The sequence below is a fragment of the Chelonia mydas genome, chromosome 2 (genome assembly GCF_015237465.2).
Source record: "Chelonia mydas isolate rCheMyd1 chromosome 2, rCheMyd1.pri.v2, whole genome shotgun sequence".
Classification (NCBI taxonomy): Eukaryota; Metazoa; Chordata; order Testudines; family Cheloniidae; genus Chelonia; species Chelonia mydas.
This window is the reverse complement of record NC_057850.1, coordinates 227,220,355-227,237,371: the sequence shown is the minus strand read 5'-3', so window position 1 is coordinate 227,237,371 and position 17,017 is coordinate 227,220,355. Positions and strand designations below refer to the sequence as shown.

General features: G+C 41.3%; 1 protein-coding gene and 1 pseudogene across 18 annotated transcripts in view; both read right to left on the bottom strand.

Moving 5' to 3' along the window:
* KIAA1217 (KIAA1217 ortholog) overlaps positions 1-17,017 on the bottom strand; it is a 511,170-nt gene that overhangs the window by 188,842 nt on the left and 305,311 nt on the right. The window lies entirely within an intron of this gene.
* On the bottom strand, positions 1,939-2,517 carry LOC102941710 (annotated as a pseudogene).

Below are 17,017 nucleotides of genomic sequence, written 5' to 3'. Positions count from 1 at the left end.
TGCTGGGAAGAAGGAGAATGTGGTAATTTTTCCTGGAAACTTCATTAGTTTCAGCCTCTGACTCACAAGTACCGGATACGCATGAAGTGCTCTGCGGAGCTTTTTCTCTTCTTCCTATTACAGTACTTGTAACAGTCAGGAGACTTGGAGAGGACAGGTCTCCCATACTCTATCTTTCCCCCATGAAAAACTTCAGTGCTTGCTTCTGCTGCTGTTTAGAACTTTCCTAAGTAACAAAAGGGCGAAACTGACATGATTCCTACCTGTTTCACTGCTGCTTGAAGAATTTTGGAGTGCAATAGTGAAACTAACCAAGTTTGCTAATTTCACACTTTTGGAACTTGGGAAGCTATGAAGAGCAGTCCTGGCAGTGGAGCTGTGTGTCTGTTTACTCAGGAAGATATCACTGTCAGCTTACATTTGAAAAGTTATCTTTGTAACCATAAGGGTTAGAAACTTTATTAAAGTGACAAATTCTGCAGAAAGTCATGCCACACTTGCCAGAGAGAGTTTCCTACTCATCAATTCGGGGGATTTTTCAAGCCCTGTGTAAAACCAGGTAACAACCATTTGTGGCTACTAATGGGCCTATGGCACTTTTCACAAGCTGGTGTCTTGACCAAATTGAAACACAAATAATTATATTCTAAATCCCCCCTACAGTTTCATTTGGATAAGGTATTCTTTACCTCCTCCCCTAAATGTTGTAAAGTGTTGCTGTGAAATTTTGAACAGCTACAATGTTCCAACTCAGTGAATGCTTTTCTCTGGTGGATGAAGTGATTTCTGTGCATCTTTGCCCCATGGGATCTTTCAAGAAGGAAGGAACTATAGGCATGATTCAAAACCCACTGTAGTCCAGAGGGGTCTTTCCATGAGCTTAACAAGCCTTGGAGCCGTTTAAGATATAATACTTTAGAGTAGGTTAAATTTTGGTATGGCAGTGGTAACTTCCATATAAAATGTGTCCAAGGCTATATATCATTTTGATTAAATATTGACATAAAAACTAAGGCTGTTGATTAATTGCAATTAACTCAAAAATTAATCACACTTTTAATTGCACTGTTATACAATAGAATACCAATTGAAATTTATTAAATATTTTTGGACGTTTTTCTACATTTTCAAATATATTGATTTCAATTACAACACAGAATACAAAGTGTACAGTGATCAATTTATATTATTATTACAAATATTTGCACTGTAAAAACAAATAATATTTTTCAATTCACCTCCTACAAGTACTTTATCGTGAAAGTGCAACTTACATAAGAAGATTTTTTTTCTTACATAACTGCACTCAAAAACAAAACAGTGTAAAACTTTAGAGCCTACAAATCCACTCAGTCCTACTACTTGTTCAGCCAATCGCTAAGACAAACAAGTTTGTTTACATTTACGGGACATAATGCTGCTCGCTTCTTATTGACAATGTCACTGGAAAGTGAGAACAGGCATTTGCATGGCATTTTGTAGCCGGCTTTGCAAGGTATTTACGCGTTAGATATGCTAAGCATTTGTATGCTCCTTCATGCTTTAGCCAGAGGACATGCTTCCATGCTGATGATGCTCATTTAAAAAAAAATGCTTTAATTAAATTTGTGACTGTGCTCCTTGAGGGAGAACTGTATGTCTTCTGCTCTGTTTTACCTGCATTCTGCCATATATTTCATGTTATACCAATCTCAGATGATGACCCAGCACACGTACCTTTTAAGCAGATTTGATAAAACAAAAAGAAGGCACCAATGTGAGATTTCTAAAGATAGCTACAGCACTCAACCCAAGGTTTAAGAATCTGAAGTGCCTTCCAAAATCTGAGAGGGATGAGGTATGGTGCATGCTTTCAGGTGTCTTAAAAGAGCAACACTCTGATGTGGAAACTACACCAAAAAAGAAAAACAACCTTCTGCTGGTAGCATCTGACTCCGATGATGAAAATGAACATGTGTCAGTGCACACTGCTTTGGATCATTATCAAGCAGAACCCGTCATCAGCATGGATGTGTAACCCATGTGCCTAATAGGGAGATATCTCTTTAAGAGACCCATTGGGGGGAGGTAGGAGAGAGTTGTGTCTGGGATCATTGTGGGGTTTTTTTGGTTTTTTTTTAAGTTGAATTTTAATTTATTAGGCAGACAATACGAAGAGATTCACTTAGATTTCTGACTTTGTGTTTGTGACTTCAACACTTTCACAACAATCTTCTGCTCCTCAATAAGGAAAGCTCATTTGACTCTGTCACGGACACATTTAGCACACATGGAACTGCCATAGGCTCTGCTAACATGCTTCTTTGTTTTTGACAACCCCATAAGGACTTTAGGGCTCACAGCACGAACATCACGAAGTCTTCCTGGACACACACCACATGCAGACTTTGGTGCCTTGCGAACTTTCTTAGTGTAAAGGTAAACAATCCTGGTAGCTGTTGTCTGGAACAGCCTGGTCTTGTTAGAGGCTGTGTTGTAGGACAACCTACGACAGTGTGTCAGACGCTGAACCAGTTTTTATAGTGCTAGGTAGATTTAGCACTCTCCATCCAGAAACTTCTCAAATTGGGTGTGGTAGTTTTGGGTCTGTTCCAATAGGTTCCTTGTTGCAGGAGTGAGACTCCATGAGGGCAAGCAGTCAGGGCAGCTGCTTTACTATGGGCCATGTACCCTTCGTGAGTTGAGAGAAGCTGAGCCCAGGAGCAGAGCAAGCTGTTATCCCTAACTCTGAAGCATTTTGCAGCAGGTTAGTGATATTGTTAACTCTCTAACAGGGAAGCATGGGCAATGTTAATTACAGCAAGGAGAAATTGGGAGGGAAAAATAACTTCTGTTTTAATTGTATGCTTTGAATGTTGTTTTGATTTTAGCAAACTGTGATAGTTAAATTGTCTCAACTAATATGATTCACCAACTTTTCTTTAAATATAGTAATGGGGAAAGAGTCATTTATATTTTGTTGTTCTCAGTTTTGTGTTTTCTTTAAATCTATACACTTGTTACTTAACTGAGTGATTGGTTAATCAGTTAGCTGACGACTGGCTAGCAGTGATTTCAGAAGAGGAAGAGTCTGCATGGATTCCAACTGAAGATTCCTACAAGCAAGTGGAGGAAAGATGTTTTAGACCAGGGGTCTCAAAGTCCCAGCCCATGGGCCATCTGCAGCCCGAGAACCTCCCCACTGTGGCCCACGGAAACTTTTTTAAAAGTTCTTTCATCCAGCCCTCATGGCTGCCAGCTGAGGGCAGGGGGCGGGAGGGAAGCAGGCAGGAGAGATTCACATGCCCCACCAACGTTGCTTCATCCTGCTGCTCCTGGGACCCTTCCAGGGGTTGCACTCGGAAACGTGTCATTCACCTTGGTCAGCTCCGCTCCCTGCAAGCGATTCCCTATCCCTGCTGTTGCGGGTGGAGCCACAGAGGAGAGACCCACGCAGCCATGCTGCTGGCTGTCTGCTATAGGCGCTGACCCCCGCAGCTCTCATTGGCTGGGAGAGAGGGATAGACATACCATCACTAGTTGCCGGGCAGAGTCAGCCATGGAGGCAGCATCATTAGTTGCCAGGCAGAGTCAGCCATGGAGGCAGCATCAGTTGTCACCGGGCAGAGTCAGCCGGGGCAGCATGAGGCCAAGGGAGTGAGGGAAAAGGGTGGGAAACGGGCTGGGAGGTGGTGTGAACACCATCTTCAGTGACATTATTGGCCCGCTAGGAGGATTTGAGGACTGGCACTGGCCCTAAGGTAAATTGAGTTTGAGACCCCTGCTGAGTCTATAACTCTGCTGTTATAGACTCAGCAGATTGTATAGATTTGGTGATCAAAGACTAACTGAGACTTAGGTGAACTAAACCTAAGGTTTTGGGAACTCAGTTTTTCTCACTGTGCTTCTGTGGGGACTGAACTACTCAGATTTTAATTTGTTTTCTTTATGTTTATGTATAACTGTGACGATAATGTCCGTGGACTATAACATAGCCACGTTATGCTGTAAAAATTAGATTTGTTACTTTATCATAAGATTTTATAAAGTTATTTAATTAAATTCATTTCTTTAGTTCCTTTTGGGACTTGAATGTGGGGCAATCCTTGCTGAAAATCCTTAGAGACTGAACTGTGGGTCTCAGCTACTTTTCTATGGAAGTTGGGGAGGGTTTGGAACTAGTGAAGGGCAATGAAGTGAACTCTCGCCCACCCAAAGGTTACAGATGCATGTACTCTGGAAGAGTGCTTGAAGCATGAAGGGATATATGAATCTTTAGCGCATCTGACACATAAATATCTTGCAATGCTGACGACAACAGTGCCATGCAAACACCTTTTGTCACGTTCATGTGACGTAAACAAGAAGCAGGCAGCATTATCTCCTGAAAATGTAAACAAACTTGTTTCTTTTAGTGATTAGCTGAACAAGAAGTAGGACTGAATGGATTTGTAGGTTCTAAAGTTTTACATTGTTTTATTTTTGAGTGCAGTTTTTTTTTAATGGTACACAATTCTACATTTGAAAGTTCAACTTTCATAATAAAGCAATTGCACTACAGTGCTTGTATTATGTGAATTGAAAAATACTATTTCTTTTGTTTTTTATTGTGCAAACACTTGTAATAAAAATAATAATATAAAGTGAGCACTGTACACTTTGTATTCTGTATGGTAATTGAAATCAATATATTTGAAAATGTAGAAAACATCCCAAAATATTTAAATAAATGGTATTCTATTATTCGTTAGTGCGATTAATCACGATTAATTTTCTTAATCACTTGACATCCCTACTAAAAATACATTGACTTGTTTTTAAAAACTCTGGTGTAATTTTGTACATCTACATGCTAAATAAATAGCTATTTGATCATATAAATTGTAGCATAAAAGAAGTTACACACGTTCATTAGCACTAACCAACAGTTCTAACATGACCTACTAATCAGCTATTTAGATCAAGGCAAAATAGCTTCATAAGTCTCATTAAACATATAGAAAGTTTCCTTATTTAAAAATTAATTTAAATGAAAGGCTAAGTTGCAGTGTAAGCATGAAGGAGCCTCATATTTTTGATAACTGGTTTTGGAAAAAAATACAAAAATGTCTCTAAAGAGAGTACTTGTGGCACCTTAGAGACTAACAAATTTATTTGAGCATAAGCTTTTGTGAGCTACAGCTCACTTCATCGGATGCATTCAGTGGAAAATACAGTGGGGAGATTTATATACATAGAGAACATGAAACAATGGGTGTTACCATACACACTGTAACAAGAGTGATCACTTAAGGTGAGCTATTACCAGCAGGAGAACAGGGGCAGGGGGAAAACCTTTTGTAGTGATAACCAAGGTGGGCCATTTCCAGCAGTTGACAAGAACGTCTGAGGAACAGTGGGGGGTAGAGGGGGAATAAACATGGGGAAATAATTTTACTTTGTGCAATGACCCATCCACTCCCAGCTATCTTCAAGATACCACTGACTTCCTGAGGAAACTACAATCCATCGTTGAAAATCCTGAAACCACCATCCTGGCCACTATGGATGTAGAAGCCCTTTACACCAACATTCCACACAAAGATGGACTACAAGCCGTCAGGAACAGTATCCCCGATAATGTCACTGCAACCTGGTGGCTGAACTTTGTGACTTTGTCCTCACCCATAACTATTTCACATTTGGGAACAATGTATACCTTCAAATCAGCGGCACTGCTATGGGTACCCGCATGGCCCTACAGTATGCCAACATTTTTATGGCTGACTTAGAACAACGCTTCCTTAGCTCTCGTCCCCTAATGCCCCTACTCTACTTGCGCTACACTGATGACATCTTCATCATCTGGACCCATGGAAAAGAAGCCCTTGAGGAATTCCACCATGATTTCAACAATTTCCATCCCACCATCAACCTCAGCCTGGACCAGTCCACACAAGAGATCCACTTCCTGGACACTACGGTGCTAATAAGCGATGGTCACATAAACACCACCCTATACCGGAAACCTACTGACCGCTATTCCTACCTACATGCCTCCAGTTTTCATCCAGACCACACCACACAATCCATTGTCTACAGCCAAGCTCTACGATACAACCGCATTTGCTCCAACCCCTCAGACAGAGACAAACACCTTCAAGATCTCTATCAAGCTTTCTTACAACTACAATATCCACCTGCTGAAGTGAAGAAATAGATTGACAGAACCAGAAGAGTACCCAGAAGTCACCTACTATAGGACAGGCCCAAAAAAGAAAATAACAGAACGCCACTAGCCATCACCTTCAGCCCCCAACTAAAACCTCTCCAACGCATCATCAAGGATCTACAACCTATCCTGAAGGATGACCCATCACTCTCACAGATCTTGGGAGACAGGCCAGTCCTTGCTTACAGACAGCACCCCAAACTGAAGCAAATACTCACCAGCAACCACACAACAGAACCACTAACCCAGGAACCTATCCTTGCAACAAAGCCCGTTGCCAACTGTGTGCACGTATCTATTCAGGGGACACCATCATAGGGCCTAATAACATCAGCCACACTATCAGAGGCTCGTTCACCTGCACATCTATCAATGTGATATATGCCATCACGTGCCAGCAATGCCCCTCTGCCATGTACATTAGTCAAACTGGACAGTCTCTACGTAAAAGAATAAATGGACACAAATCAGACGTCAAGCGTTATAACATTCAAAAACCAGTCAGAGAACACTTCAATCTCTTTAGTCACTCGATTACAGACCTAAAAGTTGCAATTCTTCAACAAAAAAACTTCAAAAACAGACTCCAACGAGATACTGCTGAATTGGAATTAATTTGCAAACTGGATACAATTAACTTAGGCTTGAATAAAGACTGGGAGTGGATGGGTCATTACACAAAATAATCTATTTTCCCATGTTTATTCTCCATCTCCACCCCCCACTGTTCCTCAGATGTTCTTGTCAACTGCTGGAAATGGCCCACCTTGATTATCACTACAAAAGGTTCCCCCCCCCACTCCCCTGCTGGTAACAGCTTGCCTTAAGTGATCACTCTTGTTACAGTGTGTATGGTAACACCCATTGTTTCATGTTCTCTATGTATATAAATCTCCCCACTGTATTTTCCACTGAATGCATCCGATGAAGTGAGCTGTAGCTCACGAAAGCTTATGCTCAAATAAATTTGTTAGTCTCAAGGTGCCACAAGTCCTCCTTTTCTTTTTGAGAAAACAGACTAACATGGCTGCTACTCTGAAATCTAAAAAGAGTATGTCTTTAATTGCACATAAAGCAGTTTGATTATTTTCTGTACTTAAAGCAATTATTTGCTGGGTCTAAGCCTTTTTGCAGATGAGCAAGATCTCTTTCGACTCACACAATCCACACTACACCAGGAAAGCAGAATATCTGGACTATTAAAATACAAGAGCATGAACTTGGTTTTCATACATTATGGTAGAATTAATGTAATTATAATCCTTTTGTTTCAGATTTAAAGTAGTATTACAGGGCCTACTGCCTGGCCCCTGAACTAGCACTCTGCTGTACCAGGTGCAGCATCCCAGTTTGATTTTGGGGCCTGATCTCTCACTCTGTGAGCAAGCCAGCTAGACAGACAGGCCAGTAGAGGCAGTGATCTCTCTCTAAAGCAGGCCTAGAAGTGGTGTTCATGGGATGAAAGGTTTCTGAAGGGGAGGAAATGGCAAGAACATCCTCTAGAGAGGATACCCAGTAAGAAAAGTGATGTTAACCTCAGGTGGTCTAGAATTCTCTCCAAGCATATACCAAAGTAAATGAGAAAGAGGCATGGTGTAGTAGAAAGAGGTCTGGGAGTCAGGTCTCCTGCATTTGTCACTGACTTACTTTGTGGCCTTGGCTCTTAGGACACATCTACACTGAAAAAAAAAATCCTGCAGCAGCAAATCTCAGCCCTGGTCATCTGACTTGGGTTCACTGAGATCACGGATATAGGGCTAAAAAATAGCAGTGTAGCTGTTCCTACTTGGGCTGGAGCTTGGGCTCTGAGATCCTCCCCCCCCTCACCAGGTTTCAGAGCCCAAGCTCTGACCCTAGCGAGAACATCTACACTGCTAGTGTTAGCCTCGTACTGTGAGCCCGAGTCAGCTGTCCCCAGTTCTAAGACTCGCTGCTGCATTTATTTATTTATACAGTGTAGACACACCCTTAGCCCCAGTTTCTCCGTCTCTGAAACACAGATAATCACTTATCTCCCTCCCTCATGAGATTCTTGTGAGGATCAGGATTAGTTATCTCATGTATTGTAGCTATCCAACACACTCCTAGGGCATTGGCTCTAACTCACTGAGGAGGGGAAGACTCGGCTTATATTTAGGGCACTGTATCTAATTTTAATACAGAGAAAAGGTAGCTCTGCTCACTTGATGAATATTTCAAGGGTTAGGTGATCACTTGGAAGTGAAAGGCTTATCAGCATTCCCCTCACACAGATTTACCTCAATGACTAAATGCAACATTCTGAATGGATATTGGAGCCCTGCATTTTTTCAGGTTCTCCTATAACCAGTATCTTCCTCTGACAGCATTCCAGTTCTCATTTCCACATGCTCCAAGGCCTGGTAAGAACAACTAGCTCTTAACACCAGGGCTTGATCCTGCACTGGGCCAGTGCCATACTTGGTACACCTGGAAGAGGGGATAAAGGCAGCATTGTTACATTTTCCCTTCTGACTCCCCTCCCAGTCATGGGGGCATGTTGCATTCTATTTTATATAGTTACTTAAACCACACTCATCACAGTAGTATCTGAGCACAGTTACAATTTCTTCATCATCTGGGTGTATTACAATGCCTCACTTTCTCCTTAGAATCAATCACACACACACGGCTTATCATTCAAACACAAAACCTCTTGTCCAACAACAGTCTTTCATCAGTCCTCAAAGCTCAGCAGTTCTTCTGGTCTGTCCCCAGGACTTCACAGTCCTTTCCCCCTCTGTGTACATGCTTTCTTCTACCCTTGTACCAGGGACCACACAAGAGTCCCTGCTTACTGGCTTTGTTCTCAGGTCTTTCTCCTAAACCCTCATGGAATCATTCCCAGGCCACTTCCTTCCCAATCATGGAGCACCTCTTCCCAAGTGTGCCTTGACACTAGTCTCCCCAAACCTGAACAACTGCCTCTGAAATATTCCCCAGCTTGTCTGGCTCTTGGTCACACACTCAGTAATATGATCCTTCCCCATAGAGTCTCATAATGAGCAAATAAACACAACACAGGTTGGTGCCTTGACTGGCACTCTTGTTAAAGGCCCAGCTCACCCTCTCACAGGGTAAAAATTAGAGCAGCCAAGTTGGCAAGGATCACCAGAACCTCCTCTATGCTGGGGAAAGATGGGGCCCAAGCACAAGTCACTTAGAGCATGTTACATAGGCTTTCCATCTCCTGTGGACTCTCCCATGCAAGGGGGATCCTCATCAGCCCCTTTGGGACAGCTTTAAGTCAGGCAAAAGGAGACTTGGCCAAGGTCTGTAGCATGAGAATGTTAATGCTGTAGAAAGCAATACAGATTTTATATGAAACCCCAAAATGTATGGCTGGGTCAGAAAGCAACAAAGTCCAAGGGGTGTGCAGTTAAGGCTGCCACAAGGCTTGTGCTTCAGCATACCACAAACCATCATATATCAGCCACAAACACAGGATAGGTGCTTAGATAGAACAGACAGACAAATGCAGCATTCATGGTCTTCTATCAGAGCTTTCTGCAACACTGGATAAGCTTCTTGAAGAACAGGGGAGGGCTAAGTTGCCTATCATAAGACTGAGTCCATCCAGATCTCTGTTCCAACCCAACACCTTCCCACCTACATCAGATAATCTTCATGTAATCTTCACTTTGGTGTCTGAGGCCTTCCTGATGAAGGCGCATTCCAGGATGGCTCACAACTGTTCTGGTGAGTACTTCAAAGGAGGAAGAACAGGAGTGTGGGTGCCTGGATGTGGGGGCAGAGGCCTGCAATACCGTTGAGCACTTTTACAAATCAGAAGTGAAGACTGTACATGCAGGGTACAGTTTAATAACCTGCCTATTAGGACTGTAACAGAAGCAGCCAGCAGCAAGGAGTGGATGTGTAACACAGCTTCTGAGTGGCCTTCTGGGTCCCATCTTGAAGTTACTGTCTTTAAATGTCAGTAGCCAGGCGTACTGATGTCACCCCTGGGCCAGGGCAGCAAATGTAAATAGTTCCAAGTCTTTGAAAGAGAAACAGACCTTTGGCCTCCATACTTAAGCCTTACAGCATGCAGGGCACCTGCTCAGAAACGGGATAAGCAGCCACAAATTCCTGGGGATACGTGTTTACAAACAGAGCACTAAGCAAGGTGTGCATTTGAAGGCAACAGCTTGGGTGCATTGTGGGGCATGAGGCCAAAGACAACAAGGCCTTCAACTGCTTGAGGAGTGCACCAATGACCTACATAATGCAGATTCTACTGTGGGCTTATTACTACTATAAAAGGAATTCTCTCTATATATATATTTGTTAAAAGCACTTTCTATCACAAATTTTATCTGAGGATACAAATTTCCGTTTTAAATGGTACTTGCTGTACATTTACCATGGACGGTGGTTACACTTGTCAGTTCTGTGTTTGTGGTATTTCCCACTGGGCAGGGAAGACCATGGTGCAGTAAAATGTCGTTTTAAATTCACCCGCTGCATTCTTCCATTAAGGACAGTATTTGCTAGTGGGCAGACAAGAGGAAACAATAGGGAAACATTTATAAACACTTCTCACTACTATTTTGAATATGTTTACTGATAGATTAATTATTTAAATGTCTCTTTTTGGGAGACCCTCTCCTCCCTCCAGTCTTTGGTCCACAAACTGTGGCTGACAGAGAAGCCCTGGTTCCTGGAATAAGTGGAAGAAGCAGCTTTGAATGAGACATTTTTTTCCTCTCCAGCAGCCCCCTCCTTCCCCTTCCATCTAAAATAGTTCCCACTTCAAGCAACTGAAATTGCTGAATTTAAATCAGCTCTGTACTGTACGTATTATTGTTTATATAGTGCGAGAGGTGTTTTCATTTAAATGAAGCCCTGTTACCTACAGGAGTGCTGCTAAAAGTGGCAGCCAGGCTGGGAAGGGAAGCAGCAGTTTCCCAATGCTTCAAAAGGTCTCACAACTCGAGGGAAGGACAGGAATGGGTTTGGGAGAGGAGGGTATTTTTAAAAAGCAAAATTCCTGTGGCCATGATGTTAATGGGGGGTAGGTATATAATGTAGTTATTCCCCGTTTCTTTTAATCTGATACAATGGCCATAAAGATTTTTTGCTGTTTCTTCCAGTGATGAGGTCCAAGCTATAGTGTCCCCAGTGATGAAGTCCTGGAAATGAGATGCTCTGTAAATGGGTGGTTACTGCATTAAATGCACTATTAAAAAGCTACATTTACAGTGATGCAAGAGCTAATCTACAGAGCTGCTGGGATTTCCCAAGATCTGATATGGGAGTTAATTCTTTTCATATTACAAAATTACACAAGTTCTTTTTCATTCACATTGTTCTCTTGGACCTCTTCTGTGAACCTTAGTGAAACCTTATCAAAGCATCTCTTATAAAACAGCCCTAGCAAAGGCAAGTTGCTTTGCAGAGTGAGTATCTGAAAAGTATAACTGTGTTCAAAAAAGATTTAGATAAGTTCATGGAGGATAGGTCCATCAATGGCTATTAACCAAGATGGCCAGGGATGCAACCCCATGCTCTGGGTGTCCCTAATCCTCTGACTTTTAGAAGCTGGGACTGGATGGCAGGGCATGGTCCCTTGAAAAACTGCCCTGTTCTGTTCATTCCCTCTGAAGCATCTAGCACCAGCCACTGTCGGAAGAGAGGATACTGGGCTAGAGGGACAATTGGTCTGACCCAGGATAGCCGTTCTTATGTGAGAGAGCATCTTTCAAGATCATCAAAAAGGGAAGACAAAAAAGCATAATAAGGACACCAAGCTACATAATCTGTTTTCAAGTTGGACCTCCAGGAAACCAAGTGCAGCTCTTTATACACCCTTGAATACCAACATTCTTGTACATAGCTTGCTACTTTTATTGTGCAGACATAGCTGAATTCCACCAGTCAACTTCTGTATACGATTACATGCTGCTAAAAGTATAGAAGATATGTTTCAACTAAAGTTGAACCATATATCAGCCTACTGTCAGTTTAACATATTCTATCTTACTTAAGGTTTGACACAACGTTTTTAGTCTTCAAGAGCCAAATCCTATGCTTACTCCCCACTGACCTCTGAGCAACCCCTTTGGCAGTAATATAAACCAGTGCGGAACTTGCTCACAGAAGTGCAACTGCAATTCAAACACACACATTTCTTGATCTGCAAATCAGCAGAATCTCAGACAAAGTCACTCACAAATAAGCAAGCCACAACACACACAGACTTCATGCTCTTTGACTAAGATTTTTAAAGGAATTGCTAGGCATCCCAGCTGACAGAGTTATCCAGCTACCAGTGTTCTTTGTGGAACATTAAATAAAGCATCTCAAAGGAAGACACAATTCAGACATAATAAAGGAAAAGAGAGATGATACTTCAGTCTTTTGCCCGTTATTTTGTTTCCTGAGATGCTTGACCTTCTGTGACCAAAATAATGGCCCTATTTTAAAAGAAACTTGCAAGGACAAAGTAAGTGCTGAAAATCCACCTATCTGGTGACACAAATTTCTCTGACATGCTATAAAGGCAACTGGATATATTCTGCACACCAAGGTCTTTTTAAAAGGTGTATTTCATTTACATTTCTTAGGCTTTGATATCACCTTGATCAATCGATCCATTACCCCTCAAAGAGAGGGCACTGATCACAATACTGATCACATTCATGTTGTTCTAACCAGTCCTTCAGCTTACCCGCTGGCCAGGCAGTCCATGGCACTGGACACCTGACTGGCATAGCGCACAGCAGCCCAGAACCCCTCTGTGATCCGCCAGCCTCAGACTCTCAAAAATAGGCACGCATCACCTCACCCAACAGGCTTTAATATAGATTTGATTAAATAGTTGCAGTTTGTGAGGAGAGAGAGATACTTTAAAAGAGAAATCCTACTGGCATACATTTCCATTCTAAAATCAGATAAGAAAGAACTGTCAACTCGTATAGTCTCTTTAGCATTAAAAACTACACAGATGAATTAGTACAAACCAATTATTATCAATTGACCTACTTATCAATTATCTCTATACAGGCACTCAATCTAAATCAGGAACCCTCTCTCTTCTGACAGAGATTTCAGTAAAATGTGAGAAAAGTAGTTTTAGGTATAATACCTACCCTTGGGTTGCCCTGCCAATTTCTTTGGTTTTATTATCATATTTCCTATGTAAAGAAAAATAATTTTCTCTCCTTATTGCTGTATGAAAGAGCCACACAAATAAAAGAGGAACTGACTAACTGCACAAGGGAAACAGTGAAGATATCAAATGCAGAAAGTAAATAAATGGAAAAGTAGAAAAATATTTTTCTCTAATCTCTTTTAGTTTGATAATCTCACATGTAGTTGTAACACTAGGCATGCCCCTTCAGAAAGAAGTATAATTTCTTAGTTAACAGTGTCCCTTAAAGTGCAGCAGCATCAATGTATGATAAAAAATGTATAATAGGATGGCCAACTTTAACATACCCCCTCCTACTATGCTCCTCTCTTCCAGCCCTTGACATTTAAGTTACAGCAACTTAGTCTCAGTAGGCCAACTTTAGAGGTGATATATAAGAGGGTTACATGTCAGTAAGTGGGTGAGAGTCTAAGTTAGTGTGACTTACATACTGAGTAAGGGCACTGGAAGTAAATTTAAATTATGCTTTTTAAATACTCTCTTCTATTCACTTATACCCCAGAGTCTCATGTTTAGGAGAGGGGGCTGCTGAATTCAAGCAAAAGAAGTACTTGTGGCACCTTAGAGACTAACCAATTTATTTGAGCATAAGCTTTCGTGAGCTACAGCTCACTTCATCGGATGCATAAAAGTGGAAAGTGCAGTGAGGATGTTTTTATACACATAGATCATGAAAAAACGGGTGTTTATCACTTCAAAAGGTTTTCTCTCCCCCCACCCCACTTTCCTGCTGGTAACTGAAGTGATAAACACCCATTTTTTCATGATCTGTGTGTATACAAACATCCTCACTGCACTTTCCACTTTTATGGATCCGATGAAGTGAGCTGTAGCTCACGAAAGCTTATGCTCAAATAAATTGGTTAGTCTCTAAGGTGCCACTAGTACTCCTTTTCTTTTTGTCAATACCTAATACAAAAGGCAGCTTGTATGATGGGAAAGGGATAGCATGGGATTGCAATTTTTTTTGTAGAGGAGAGCTAGTTAGAACAGTGTTTGTGAGGAGAAAAGAAACACAGTATGGCTGAGGTTTCGAATAGAGAGCACCAGATTTTCTGACCTTCCTGAGTTGTGGATGGTGCAAGATTGGGGTGGCAAAGTTAAAGGTTTCCTTATGTCCTTTTTGTAGCCTCTCCTCCAATCCTGGGATCATCTTTCATGGTGGCCTAGTTCCCAGGGTAAAGCAAAGTAGCCTCAGAATTGCTCTACTTTCACTTTTGTAAGAGGTAAGATTCTGTAATAGAATTAATCTCCAGGAAATGTGTTTAAGAGGAGGAATTTAACAATGATACTTATTTTTGTAGTTAAATATCAATGTAATAAGTTTATTACATTTAATGACAGCCTTATCTCTCTGTTACATAATGAGATCTTAATAAATGAGTTTATTATGAAGGTTGATTATATATTAAAACTTTTACACTATTACATGCATTCAGGACTCTTAAAGGGGGTATTTTACTATAAGAATTTCTAAACATACAATATTCAATATGTAACTGGGTTTGTAAGTTGGTCTTGACCTAAGCCACCTATGAAAAACATATGTCCATTCATTAATATGCCACCTTTTGAATGGAATAATTCATAGCTGTAGTTTCACATATGTACGTATCCTTATCTGGATCTTATTAAAACAAATATAAGAGTAAACAGTCCTCAGTAAACACCAAACACATCTACCGGAAACCATGATTCCTATAAAGAGATTGTCTTTCATTGCAAACAGCTGTTTATTAATAAACAGCCACAGGAGAAGCCCTTGAAGGAAATGCTGTAGGAGAGAAATGGTATTTTCTCGCTGAAGAAAAGTAGCATGTAACTAAAGGCACTGTGGAACTGAAACCTTAGATCTTCTTGGCAGACTTCCCAGCTACCACTTAATTCTATGTCCTGTGTGAAGTTTTACATATCTTCCTATTTGAACTAACCAAGCCATATTTTGTTTCCTTGTCCTACTTGTTTTTGAACTACTGTCGCAATGGTGTTACTACATAAAAGAAACATGTCATACCATAGTGGTTCACACCTTCTATTAGTAGTCTGACTGAGGGCTGCTTTTTCTAAATCTATAATTTATCTAAAGAGACTGGCTGGTGCTTCAGTATTTTGTCAATTACACAGGACAGAAATATGACTTGGGTCATTGGAACTAGTAAGAGTTTGGAATTCTCAGCTCAATTTCTGTAGACCTAATGTAACCTTGGAATACATGTAGCTTTGGGGGGGCTCGACCCATATTAGAAATTATTACAACTGTAATTAATTTATATTACAGCTACATTCCACAATTTGTTAGGTGCTGGCCAAACAAATAGTAAGGCATTCCCTGCCCCAAATAGCTCATTGTTGAAGAAAAGCAACAAATGAATGATGAAGAAGAGGGATAAATCATACAACCAAAGGTTTTTGGGTTGTTGTTCCCCCCCTCCCAAATAGATGGCAACTATCTCCAACTGGCCACTATTAGTTCATGAGGGCCCCATGGTTGAAGTAGATCTTGAGGATGGATTGGAGCAGGAGAGCGTACACTGCAGCCCGGGGTGCAATTTCCATCTTGGGTAGACATACCAATGCTAATTTTGATCAAGCTAACATGCTAAAGATAGTAGCGCGGTTACAGCTGTGCAGGTGGTAGCAGAGGCTAGGCATGTGAGTGCATACCTAGAGGGTCAGGCGGCTAGCCTGTGATGCTGTCCTGCTATTTTTAGCACGCTAGCTTGTGTGGGTAAGTCTACCTGAGCTGAAAATTACATCTTAGGCTACAGTATAGACACACCTGTGATGCTGGCAGACCCAGTGCCAGGTCATGCCAAGGCCCAGGGCATTGCTGAACACTGACAAATGTATAGCTGGAAACCAGTCTACCTTACCTGGGGGTTAGTATAGTTAAAACAGCTATTAGTGTTATAAGAATGTGTTTAGTGTTCAGACTTTACAGAATGCTTGTAGGATGCTGCATGTATTAATCCTACTTACAGTATTTGTATCCCATGGTATAAAGTCATATTGAGTGTTTGCATCATAAACCTTTGTAATCCTGTAACTCTCCAAAGAGGAAAAGAATCATTAAGTAAGGTAAAGTCTCTGTCCTGCATGCAAGATGGCCCATTGAAGGCAAATGAGGCATTGTTTAGCATCAAAGGACAGAGAACTTGTTAATTGCATTCCTCATCCTCTCTAGGAAGAGGAGGCCTGTGCATGAACTCATCCCATCAGCTTGGATTCTGGGGTAAAGGGGGATAAAAATCCATGACAGGAGAAATTTGGTCTCTTTGTGCCGGACTCTGAGGGGCAAAGATTCCTAAACATAACAAGAAATCCCCATGCTGCTTGGCATGGGTCAGCCCTAAAGGACATACAGAGCTGCTTATTATAGAAGTTCGTTACCTTTTTAAATCTGAGACTAACTCATTTGGGTGTATTATTTCCTGTCTGAACCTTGTAAATAAGTTTCTTATTTCTTTTCTAAGTTAATAAATCTTATGCCAATCCTGTAATAAACTAACTACAGGCCTCTTTGGTTTGAGATTTGGGGTAAGTGACTGGTCCTTTGGGAATGGGAGTAACCTGAATATTATTGTGATTTTTGGTATAAAGTGACCATGTATCACATAGTCCAGCTTGCCTGGGTGGCAAGATAGATTGGAATGCCC